Source organism: Triticum dicoccoides, chromosome 2B (genome assembly GCF_002162155.2).
Source record: "Triticum dicoccoides isolate Atlit2015 ecotype Zavitan chromosome 2B, WEW_v2.0, whole genome shotgun sequence".
Classification (NCBI taxonomy): domain Eukaryota; kingdom Viridiplantae; phylum Streptophyta; class Magnoliopsida; order Poales; family Poaceae; genus Triticum; species Triticum dicoccoides.
Genome location: NC_041383.1, coordinates 278,970,727 through 278,984,145, shown reverse-complemented (window position 1 = coordinate 278,984,145; position 13,419 = coordinate 278,970,727).

Genomic DNA, 13,419 nt, shown 5'->3' with positions numbered 1-13,419 from the left:
ATGTCCTTGATGCACCGCTAGGTGACAGACCTATTGCAGGAGCAGATGCAGACGTTATGAACGTTTGGCTAGCTCAATATGATGACTACTTGATAGTTTAGTGCACCATGCATGACGGCTTAGAATCAGGACTTCAAAGACGTTTTAAACGTCATGGACCATATGAGATGTTCCAGGAGTTGAAGTTAATATTTCAAGCAAATACCCGAGTTGAGAGATATAAAGTCTCCAACAAGTTCTATAGCTAAAAATGGAGGAGAATCGCTCAACTAGTGAGCATGTGCTCAGATTGTCTGGGTACTACAGTCGCTTGAATCAAGTGGGAGTTAATCTTCCAGATAAGATAGTGATTAACAGAGTTATCTAGTCACCATCACCAAGTTACTAGAACTTCGTGATGAACTATAGTATGCAAGGGATGACGAAAATGATTCCCGAGCTCTTCATGATGTTGAAATCAAAGAAGGTAGAAATCAAGAAAGAGCATCAAGTGTTGATGATTCACAAAACCACTAGTTTCAAGAAAAGGGCAAAGGGAAAGAAAGGGAAACTTCAAGTAGAATGGCAAGCAAGTTGTCACTCCCGTGAAGAAGCCCAAAGCTGAACCAAAGCCTGAAACTGAGTGCTTCTACTGCAAAGGAAATGCTCACTGGAAGCGGAAATGCCCTGAATATTTGGTGGATAAGAAGGATGGCAAAGTGAACAAGGGTATATTTGATATACAGGTTACTGATGTGTACCTTACTAGTGTTTATAGTAGCCCCTGGGTATTTGATACTTGTTCGGTTGCTAAAAATTAGTAACTCGAAATAGGAGTTACAGAATAAACAGAGACTAGTTGAGGGTAAAGTGATGATGTGTGTTGGAAGTAGTTCCAAGATTGATATGATCATCATCGCACACTCCCTATACTTTCGGGATTAGTGTTAAACCTAAATAAATGTTATTTGGCATTTGCGTTGAGCATGAATATGATTTGATCATGTTTATTGCAATACGTTTATTCATTTAAAGTCGGAGAATAATTGCTGTTCTATTTACATGAACAAAACCTTCAATGGTCATACACCCAATGAAAATAGTTTATTGGATCTCGATCATAGTGATACACATATTCATAATATTGATGCCAAAAGATGCAAAGTTAATAATGATAGTGCAACTTATTAGTGGCACTGTTGTTTGGGTCATATCGGTGTAAAGCGCATGAAGAAACTCCATAAAGATGGATTTTTCGGAATCACTTGGTTATGAATCATTTGATGCTTGCGAACCGTGCCTTTTGGGCAAGATGACTAAAACTCCGTTCTCCGGAACAATGGAACGAGCTACTGACTTGTTGGAAATAATACATACCGATGTATGCGGTCCAATGAGTGTTGATGCTCGTGGCGAGTATCATTATTTTCTGACCTTCACAGATGATTTGAGCAGATATGGGTATATCTACTTAATGAAACACAAGTCTGAAACATTTGAAAAGTTCAAAAAAATCAGAGTGAAGTGGAGAATCATCATAACAAGAAAATAAAGTTTCTACGATCTGATCGTGGAGGAGAATATTTGAGTTACAAGTTTGGCCTTCATATAAAACAATGTGAAATAGTTTCACAGCTCACGCCACCTGGAACACCACAGCGTTATGGTATGTCCGAACGTCGTAACCGCACTTTATTGGATATGGTGTGGTGTATGATGTATCTTACCGATTTACCACTATCATTTTGGGGTTATGCATTAGAGATAGCTGCATTCACGTTAAATAGGGCACCATCAAAATCTGTTGAGACGACACCTTATTAACTATGGTTTGGCAAGAAACCAAAGTTGTCGTTTCTTAAAGTTTGGGGCTGCGATGCTTATGTGAAAAAGTTTCAACCTGATAAGCTCAAACCCAAATCGGAGAAGTGCGTCTTCATAGAGTACCCAAAGGAAACTATTGGGTACACCTTCTATCACAGATTCGAAAGGCAAGATATTCGTTGCTAAAAATGGATCCTTTCTAGAGAAGGAGTTTCTCTTGAAAGAAGTGAGTGGGAGGAAAGTAGAACTTAATGAGGTAATTGTACCTTCTCCCGAATTGGAAAGTAGTTCATCACAGAAATCAGTTCCAGTGATTCCTACACCAATTAGTGAGGAAGTTAATGATGATGATCATGAAACTTCAGATCAAGTTATTACAGAAACTCATAGGTCTTCCAGAGTACGGTCCACACCAGAGTGGTACGGTAATCCTGTTCTGGAAGTCATGTTACTAGACCATGATAAACCTACAAACTATGAGGAAGCAATGATGAGCCCAGATTCCGCTCGTATCGATGCTTAAGTCTGTCTGAATCATGTTAGCAATTGCCACATTTTGTGAAATCTAGCAAATGGATGTCAAAACTGCATTCCTTAATGGATTTATTAATGAAGAGTTGTATATGATGCAACCAGAAGGTTTTGTCAATCCTATAAGTGCTAACAAAATGTGCAAGCTCCAGCGATCCATCTATGGACTGGTGCAAGCAGCTCAGAGTTGGAATATACGCTTTGATAAGTTGATCAAAGCATATAAGTTTATACAGACTTGCGGTGAAGCCTGTATTTACAGGAAAGTGAGTGGGAGCACTACAACATTTCTGATAAGTATATGTGAATGGCATATTGTTCATCAAAAATAATGTAAAAAATTTCTGGAAAGCATAAAGGAGTATTTGAAAGGAGTTTTTCAAAGAAATACCTCGGTGAAGCTGCTTACACATTGAGCATCAAGATCTATAGAGATAGATCAAAACTCTTGATAAGTTTTTTCAATGAGTACAAACCTTGATAAGATTTTGAAATAGTTCAAAATGGAACAGTCAAAGAAGGAGTTCTTGCCTGTGTTGCAAGGTGTGAAGTTGAGTAAGACTCAAAAAACCCGACCATGGCAGAAAATAGAAAGAGAATGAAAAGTCATTCCCTATGCCTCAGTCATAGGTTCAATAAAGTATGCTATGCTGTGTACCAGACCTATTGTGTACCTTGCTCTGAGTTTGGCAAGGGAGTACAATTTTGATCTAGGAGTAGATCACTGGACAGCGGTCAAGAATACTCTTAGTGAGGACTAAGGAAATGTTTCTCGATTATGGAGGTGATAAAAGAGTTCATCATAAAGAGTTACATCAATGCAAACTTTTACACTGATCCAGATGACTCTAAGTCTCAATCTAGATACATATTGAAAGTGGGAACAATTAGCTAGAGTAGCTCCATGCAGAGCATTGTAGACAAAGAATATTTGTAAAATACATACGACTTTGAATGTGACAGACTCGTTGACTAAACTTCTCTCACGAGCAAAACATGAACATACCTTAGTACTCTTTGGGTGTTAATCACATAGCGATGTGAACTAGATTATTTACTCTAGTAAACCCTTTGGGTGTTGGTCACATGACGATGTGAACTATGGGTGTTAATCACATACAGATGTGAATATTGGTGTTAAATCACATGACGATGTGAACTAGATTATTGACCCTAGAGGCAATAATAAAGTTATTATTCATTTCCTTATTTCATGATAAATGTTTATTATTCATGCTGGAATTGTATTAACCGGAAACTTAGTACATGTGTGAATACAAAGACAAACAAAGTGTCACTAGTATGCCTCTACTTGACTAGCTCGTTGAATCAAAGATGGTTAAGTTTCCTAGCCATAGACATGAGTTGTCATTTGATTAACGGGATCACATCATTAGAGAATGATGTGATTGACTTGACCCATTCCATTAGCTTAGCACTTGATCGTTTAGTATGTTGCTATTGCTTTCTTCATGACTTATACATGTTCCTATGACTATGAGATTATGCAACTCCCGTTTACTGGAGGAACACTTTGTGTGCTACCAAACGTCACAACATAACTGGGTGATTATAAAGGTGCTCTACAGGTGTCTCCGAAGGTACTTGTTGAGTTGACGTATTTCGAGATTAGGATTTGTCACTCCGATTGTCGGAGAGGTATCTCTGGGCCCTCTCGGTAATGCACATCACTATAAGCCTTGCAAGCAATGTGACTAATGAGTTAGTTGCGGGATGATGCATTACGGAACGAGTAAAGAGACTTGCCGGTAACGAGATTGAACTAGGTATGATGATACCGACGATCGAATCTTGGGCAAGTAACATACGGATGACAAAGGGAACAACGTATGTTGTTATGCGGTTTGAACGATAAAGATCTTCTTAGAATATGTGGGAGCCAAAATGAGCATCCAGGTTCCGCTATTGGTTATTGACCAGAGACGTGTCTCGGTCATGTCTACATAGTTCTCGAACCCGTAGGGTCCGCACGCTTAAAGTTTGGTGACGATCGGTATTATGAGTTTATGTGTTTTGATGTACCGAAGGTAGTTTGGAGTCCCGGATGAGATCAGGGACATGTCGAGGAGTCTCAAAATGGTCGAGATGTAAAGATCGATATATTGGACGACTATATTCGGACTTCGGAAAGGTTCCGAGTGATTCGGGTATTTTTCGGAGTACCGAAGAGTTACGGGAATTTGCCGGGGAGTATATGGGCCTTATTGGGCCATACAGGAATAGAGGAGAGAGGCCAAAACGAAGGAGGCACGCGCGCCCCCTCTGGTCCGAATTGGACAAGGGGTGCAGCCCCCTTTTCCTTCTCCCTCTCCCCCTCTTTTCTTCTCTCCTACTCTGGAAAGGAAAGGGGAATCCTACTAGGACTTGGGAGTCCTAGTAGGACTCCACACTCTTGGCGCGCCCCCTCTAGGGCCGGCCTCTCCCTCCCTCCTTTATATACGGGGGCAGGGGGCACCTCTAGACACAACAATTGATCTCTTGATCTCTTAGCCGTGTGCGGTGCCCCCCTCCACCATAATCCACCTTGGTCATATCATAGCGGTGCTTAGGTGAAGCCCTGCGTCGGTAGCAACATCATCACCGTCATCACACCGTCGTGCTGACGGAACTCTCCCATGAAGCTCTGCTGGATCGGAGTTCGCAGGACGTCATCGAGCTGAACGTGTGCTGAACTCGGAGGTGCCGTATGTTTGGTACTTGGATCAGTCGGATCGTGAAGACGTATGACTACATCAACCGCGTTGTTCTAACGCTTCCGCTTACGGTCTACGAGGGTATGTGGACGACACTCTCCCCTCTCGTTGCTATGCATCACCATGATCTTGCGCGTGCGTATGAATTTTTTTAAAATTAGTACGTTCCCCAACAGGAGGTAATACCCTACTTCCTGCTTGATTGATCTTGATGATATGAGTATTACAAGAGTTGATCTACCACGAGATCGTAGAGGCTAACCCTAGAAGCTGGCCTATGATTATGATTGTTGTCGTCCTACGGACTAAACCCTCCGGTTTATATAGACACCGGAGGGGGCTAGGGTTACATAGAGTTGGTTACAGAGAAGAAAATCTATATATTCGAATTGCCAAGCTTGCCTTCCACGCAAAGGAGAGTCCCACCCGGACACGGGACGAAGTCTTCAATCTTGTATCTTCATAGTCCAACAGTTCGGCATAAGCATATAGTCCGGCTGTCCAAGGACCCCCTAATCCAGGGCTCCCTTAGGTGGGACGTAAAATTCCCTACTCTCAGCCCCTATTGTGGGTTGGGCATAGTTCGGCAGCGATTCTTCCGTAATGGCGAGAGATCGCATTAGGTCTAGAGCCTCGTTTAAGGGGGAGGTATGGACAAGGAAGCGAGAATCCGTGGAGCGGGGTGGGGCAAGAGTTCCCTGGTTGAGCTCGTGCAACACAGACCTCGAGAGTTCAGAGCTGGTGCGCGTAGATGAGTCCAGATCGGTGAGGATAAAGGGAGCCAGGAGTGATTCCAGGACGGCCGGTGAAGCGATTCCCTCCATATCTCCGGCGTTGAGCTTTATGGCTGTGAAGAGCCCGACGGGCTATAAGCTCCCGTCTTCAGACTCGGCGAGGAGTTCCGGATTTGAAGCCAGAACTGCGGTTGAGGCCGCGAATCCTTGGAAGATCAAGTCTCCTGAATATCAGCGATGTAGTTTAGGTTTCCGAAATTGATCTGATGACCAGGGGAGTAGCTGTCGATCTGTTCTAGCTGACCAATCGAATTGGCACACAGTGCGAAGCCGCCGAATACGAAGATTTGGCCGGGGAGGAAAGTCTCCCTCAGGGCGGAAGTGTTGTGGATGGTTGATGGAGCCATCGAGCCTTCTGGTGACGACACAACGGAACTCTCAATGAAAGCACCAATGTCGGTGTCAAAACCGGCAGATCTCGGGTAGGGGGGTCCCGAACTGTGCGCCTAAGATTCGAAGGTAACAAGGAGGCAGGGGACACGATGTTTACCCAGGTTCGGGCCCTCTTAATGGAGGTAATACCCTACTTCCTGCTTGATTGACTATGTTGAATATAGGGGTTACAAGAGTTGATCTACCTCGAGATCGTAATGGCTAAACCCTAGATGTCTAGCCTGTATGATTGTGTCCTTGCCCTACGGACTAAACCTTCTGGTTTATATAGACACCGGAGGGATCTAGGTTGTACAAAGTCGGTTACAGAAGAAGGAAAATACATGATCCGAACGCCAAGCTTGCCATCCACGCAAAGGAGAGTCCCATCTGGACACGGGAAAAGTCTTCTATCTTGTATCTTCACGGCCCATCAGTTCGGCCCATATCATATAGATCGGACGCCCGAGGACCCCTTAGTCCAGGACTCCCTCACTCTTTTCCTTCCTCTTTATTGATTTTGCCTTGTCAAGTCAAACCCACAAGAAAAAGGAATAAAATTTGCTCTTCAGAACTCATTGATGCATGATATTGACGAACACTACTTTCATGTAAGGCAACCGCATGACAGGAGGATGGAATATGTATGAAAAATAGGAGGATGTGACATATTGACATGTATGATGTATAAAGTGTAAACTAAGCACAAGGTGTTTGAACTTGTTAGAAGCAATGCAAGCTAGAGACCATATGAAAGATGAAACCAATATCACTCTGCCAAATTAAAAGGGTGGCCTAACAAATGTATTTGACCAAATTAGAAGCAATACGTGGCAACAGGCTAGAAATAATATGAAATATGCAATGAATAAATGTGTCTCATTGTAAGTGATTGATGAAGAATACAGAAGAGAGGTAGTTTCATGTAAGAACATGGTTAACACATAGATGTAGTGTGTACCAAAAATAGGAAGACATGTCATATTCACAAGTATAATGTGTAAACTAAGCATATGCAATTTACCCTAATTAGAAGCATTACAAGCTAGACACCGTATGCAGCATGCAACCACATATCACACTGCGAAGTTAAAGCAAGCACCTGTGATGGTGGTGTAGGGGAAGTGCGGTCTTCAAGTATAGAGCTACGTTCAATATCTTCATTTAGGCTTGCTGTTTCTTGAGAATCATGTGGAGAGGATGACACTGCACTCTTTATAAGAGTAGCGCATCTCATACTAACCCACGGGCGTGACTGTCTCATCATAAGCGATAGATGCAGGATACACAAGAACAGTAGTTTGACGTAAGAACATAGTGTGATAGGCAGATGTAGTATGTACCAAAACAGGAAGGCGTGTTATATTCACATGTATAATGTGTAAGCTAAGGAGATGCAATTTAACAAATTAGGAGCAATACAAGCTAGGCACCATATGCAACATGCAACCAGATATCACACTTCCATGTTAGAGCAAGCACCTAGGGTTGTGGAGTAGGGGAGATGAGATTTGGAACTTGCACTGCAGTAGGAGTAGCAGGAGAATCTGCAGAGATCATCTGTTTCGGTTGCTCCAGAGGACCACCATCATTCCGTGCCTTCGTCCTTTCAGATTTTGCCTTGTCAAGTAAACACACAAGAAAAAGGAATGAAATTCGCATTTCCAAATTCGTTGATGCATGATACTGACGAACTAAACTTTTATGTATGGCAACCACATTGTAGGAGGATGGAATATGTATGAAAAACGCTAAGCAGAAGGCATTTCAACAAATTGGAAGCAATGCAATCTGGACACCATATGAAAGATCCAACCAAAATCACTCTACCAAGTTAGATGTGTCTCATTATAAGTGGTACTTCAACAAATTAGAGGCAATACATGTTTGAAATGATATGCAAGATGCAACCAATATTACACTGTCAACTTGAAGGTGTATCGTCAGAAGTGATTGATGAGGGATACACAAGAAAAGTAGTTTGTAAGAACATGGTTAATAGAAAGACGTAGTATGTACCAAAAACAGGAAGGCATGTCATATTCGCAGGTATAATGTATTAACTCAGCAGATGCAATTACCCTAATTAGAAGCATTACAAGGTAGACACCATATGCAACATGCAACCACATATCACACTGCCAAGTAAGAGCAAGCACCTGCGATGGTGGTGTGGGGGAATTGCGGTCATCAACTAGAGAGCTACGTTGACTATCTTCATTTAGCCTTGCTGTTTCTTGGGAATCATGTGGGGAGGATGACATTGCACTCTTTAAACGAGTACTATGTCTCATAGTAACCCACTGGGGTGACTGTCTCATTACAAGTGATTGAGAGGGATACAAAAGAGCATTAGTTTGATGTACGAACATGGTTAATAGACATATGTAGTATGTATCAAAGATAGGAAGGCATGTCATTCTCAAAGGTATAATGTGTAAAGTAAGCAGATGCAATTTAACCAAATTGGTAGCAATACAAGCTAGACACCATATGCAACATGCAACCACATTTGACAGCGCGAAGTTAAAGCAAGCACCTGGGATGGTTGTGTGTGGCAATTCAGATCATCAACTGCAGAGCTGCATTTATTGTCTCCATCTACTGACACTGGACCCTTTAGAGCGCTGAAACGCTTGGTGCTTATCTTCAAATTACGCTGGAGCGACTTCTGTCTTTTCTTTTTTGCATTCATTAACACTACGTCAGAGTCTGAAATACCCATGCATAAAAAACAATAGTGTGAGTATGGGTGAAGTGTGTGCACAATTAGTACAGTGTAAAGGTAGCATATAGCAGGTCGGTGAGCATAAATGACGGGAGACATATGATAGCTCTACAACATGCATGGCACATGAAATTACTACAGGATTCCATGAAAATAATAGTCGACTAAAAACAAATAGGCTAGTCCATTTATTCTACACCATCCGATGTACAAAGAACGAGTAGATCGCCTTCATCTACCTCCAGCCAGTCAGTGTTACGATCTTCCTCGAAACGCCAGCGACCACCAGCTCAGTCCCCTGCCTCTGCCCTCCCCTCGACCTCATCACACCGCCGTGTTTGGCACCGCCCCCCGGCCATCCCTTCAAGCCGAGCCGACCTCCAGATCAGGCGCAAGCAGCTCCTGCGCCCCACACCCCTATGCTATACACCGATGCGCCACTTCCCCGGCGAACAACTGGACTAGGTGCTCCGCGCGCCTAAGCGGGTGCTGCTTCTTTTAATTGGGGTTCGACTGACCCTGAATTGAAATCCAAGCAGGCTGCTGACCTCTAGCAAAGGAGAAATAGTAAATGGGAGGAAACCTTGTGCATTTAGTATCATGAAGAAGATGCAGTAAGAAGCGCTCAACTAGTTTCTTTCGTGGGATGAATACGGTGTGAGCAGAGACGTAAGATTTGCACAAATAAGGGAAGAGGATTACCTCTTTCTGCTGGCAGTGTTGTGTCCTCCTTCTATTTTTCCAACGATCTTCTTGTGGTTCACTGGAAACGAGAAGTTATGGAGGACGATGGAGCCTTGGGTGAACCCATGGACAAGTTGTTGAGTGTGGTGCGGTGGCCGTCTGTCGGCGGCGGGCAACCACATCCGAGGCGGCGACCGACGGTGTAGCGGGAACAGCTCCGGTGCGGTGGATGATTGTGACAGTGGAGCGGCAGCAGTGAGGTGCAGGACGGCATGGTCGAAGTGGTTCTGGTACGGCACACGTCAGCGTCAGCGTCGTGGCGCCAGCTCTGCCTCGGCTTCAGCTGCTAAGTCCTTGAGGGCGTTACGGTTGCGGTTGCGTTGGACGATGATGTCGAGGTACCGGCTCCGGTGTGATGGAGAAGGGCGACGGTGGATTGGGTGCTATGGGGTGGAGGACGGAGGAGGCTGGGGTTTCGCGGCTGGTGGAGAGGGCGTTTTGGCGCCCACGGAGTATGAATGGGGAAACAGAGGGAGGGGGCAACTAAGGGGGAACAATGTTTCGGTTTGGGACGCGCTTGTCTGAAATTTGGGGAAAGTTACAAACTTTGCCCCCATCTAAAATTTCGGACATATTGCAGGTTGGGGGTAGGACAGTAATCTCAGGTGTCCCAAATGGTGGGCGGGATAGATTTCGGCCAAGCGCATAGGCGCCCACGGTGTATGGATGCTTCTCGGAGGCGGTTGAGACTGGCGTCTTAGTGAAGTTACAAACCTACCCCGGTTTAGACCTTTGGACGTCGGGTTGATAGGCTACACGGGCCAGAGTCAGGACAGTAATTTCCTACCACCAAACATTAGTCTCGCGCGGTTTCTGGTGACCAGAGGCTTATTTGGCGCTTCGTTCAATATTTGGGAGTAGAAGCATTAACTTTTTCGGTTCTCTTGAATTGAACTTTCAGGATTTGTCAAACTGCACAAATCTTTACTCTTGAAAATCCTAAAGCTACGATTATTTTGGAATGGAGGGGTTACATTTGATATACATTGTACATGAGTATATATTAAAAAATATGCAACTTACCTCAATTCATGCATGGTTCCAGATATAATCTCCTTGGTTGCAAAAAAAAAAGTTAGACATGCATATGAATATATAGCATGTTCAAACGCACAACAAAGATTGATGCCCCCTTTTAGATCTTATTTACAAATGCCATTATCTCAGGTTCAAATAGATGAATGCACTTCCTATGAATTCGAATCTTCGAAACCCCCTTTATGTTGAATTCAACATGTATTCTATTTCGTAGCTAGCAATTTGGAATGTATCCATGTAAGTGACAAATGTATAAAGTGCTTCACACTAACAACATGGAGTGCACTAATTAATGTTTATATATGAATTGCAAAAGCAATGCACTACCTGTATTTCAAACTGCTCTCACTCTATGGATCGATAATATGAAATAAACACATGCACATGCTAGAATTCAATAGAGTATGGGTGTCTGATAGACCAATTTTCTTTCATACGCAATTTGCAAAATTCATGATCTCATCCAAAAATAATAATGCCATTTATTAATTTAATGCATAGAACCGCCTTTTACACATAGATGCACTATGCCTCGGCCCATTCTCACAAACGCGCTATATATCTCTCTATCTAACGCATAAGTGCACACACTTTATATGCATCGGCATTTCTCTTTCACACATGCTCACAATCTCTCCCGGGGTGTCGGGGTGTCGGACGCACATGCTCTCTCTATCTCTCTCTCTCTCTCTCTCTCTCTCTCTCTCTCTCTCTCTCTCTCTCTCTTTCTGACTACTATGTACCACTCTTTTCACTAATCTCAGTTGGAAAACACTATTTCTCTCACATGCATATATACACACGCACGGTCTCTACTAGCCCTCTGTACGCACATATATGTGCCTACGTGTCTCCCGCACACACATTATCTTTAGGCCTCTCTCGCACACATTGCCCCCGACCCCCCTCCCCCAGACACACCTCTCTCTTAGTAGTTGGCAAATATGATTCCATCAGATCATTCGGTAGGATATCCCTGACTGTTAGGCTGGATGGTAATACGAGGCAAAATTTTACCCTAGTTAGGACCCTTGCAGTTGACGAAAAAGCCTACTCTTGGTACTGTATATTAATGATAGGGGTGTGTACAAAGTACACGTGAATACCAGGCATTGTGCTTGTGTGTATACTATCGATGAACTAACCCCCAAGCTTCTATAACATACCCGGGGCCTAGGGTTACAAATCATATATAGTCGGCTTATCACCAGTGGGGATAGAGTCCTCCACGACTCTGGTAGCTTCGTGTTGTACGTCGAGTCCTCCACATGGGTCTTCGTATAATGCGTCTCGGTCCAACCTATGTGGCACAGGATGGAACCGACCCATGAGTCCTCATGTTAACCCACCACAACTAGAAATGATGTGCCCACCACACCACACACGCAATCGGCCACTAAGAAAATAAGCATATACAATAGTACAATGTTATACATGAAAGTTAATTACATGGTGCATCCAAAAATAGTTGTTCTTCCTTGTGAATGTTTATAGTTTCTCCTAAAATATAAGTCACGGGAAAGAGAAACGAAGGGCATATCTCTCCTTGTCTCCACCGGACACCCCCTCTTTCTACACCACTTTCACGTATGCACACAAACTATCTCTCGGCCCTCTAAAAGTATGCATGCCCACGACACATTCACGCGTGACTGTCACTGTATTTCAAGCTAAAGCACTATACGGTCACTAGACTTCAAAATATGCTCATTACGGTCACCGTATACATTCTCGTGGTGATCATACGGTATCTAGCTCACGATACATCTCCGTATTTTCTTGATGACACTGACGGACTTTGTATTTGATGTGTGCTCTGTATTTTGTTGACGACACTTACGGTCATTGTATTTGAAGCGAAAGCACGATATGGTCACTGGACTTCAGAATAAGCTCATCACGGTCACCACATACATGTTGTGGTGCTAACCAACATGGGGTTGGATGGTTAGGAGTACAGTGCTTTCTCGAGCCCACCAGGGTTAAAGTCTCAGTGCCCGCATTTATCCTGGGTTAATTTCAGTATTTTCCGGTGATGTGCGTTCAGTGAGAGGAGACATTCCACTCGACTACGAGGCACCTATGGTGACTTCGTAAAATCTCAAGATCATATGCTGGCCCACTCTCTCGAAGGTGCTCATAGGGGTAGGGTCTGCGTGTGTGCGCTTATAGCGGTGAGTGCTTGCACGTATATATGAGCCCTTGCGTCTGTACCATGTTAAAAAATACATGTCGTGATTATACGGTCACTAGCTCACCCGTACAACTCCGTATTTTGTTAATGATACAATCAATTGACCAGTCAAACGTTCCATGTGGTGCAACTAGTGTTGCACCATCAGGGCGCATAACCGTGGGTGCCACCTGTCAGCGCGTATATGATAGAAAGAAATGGTAGTTTGAGTCTGTACCGTGTTAATAAAATACATTTTGGGGTGATCATACATTCACTAGCTCACCATACAGCTCTGTAATTTGTTGATGACACGATCAATTGACCAGTCAAACGGTCCACATTCAGCAGCGCACATTACCATAGGGCCCACCCGTCAGCGTGTATATGAAGGACAAAAATGGTAATAAATTAGTGATCGGTGGGGATTCGAAGTCGTGAGACCTCTGGTTGGTAGTTTTCACGGTGGGGGCGCAGTGATTGGGTGGTGGCGTGGGGATCGCCGGAGAAAAAGCTCGGCGT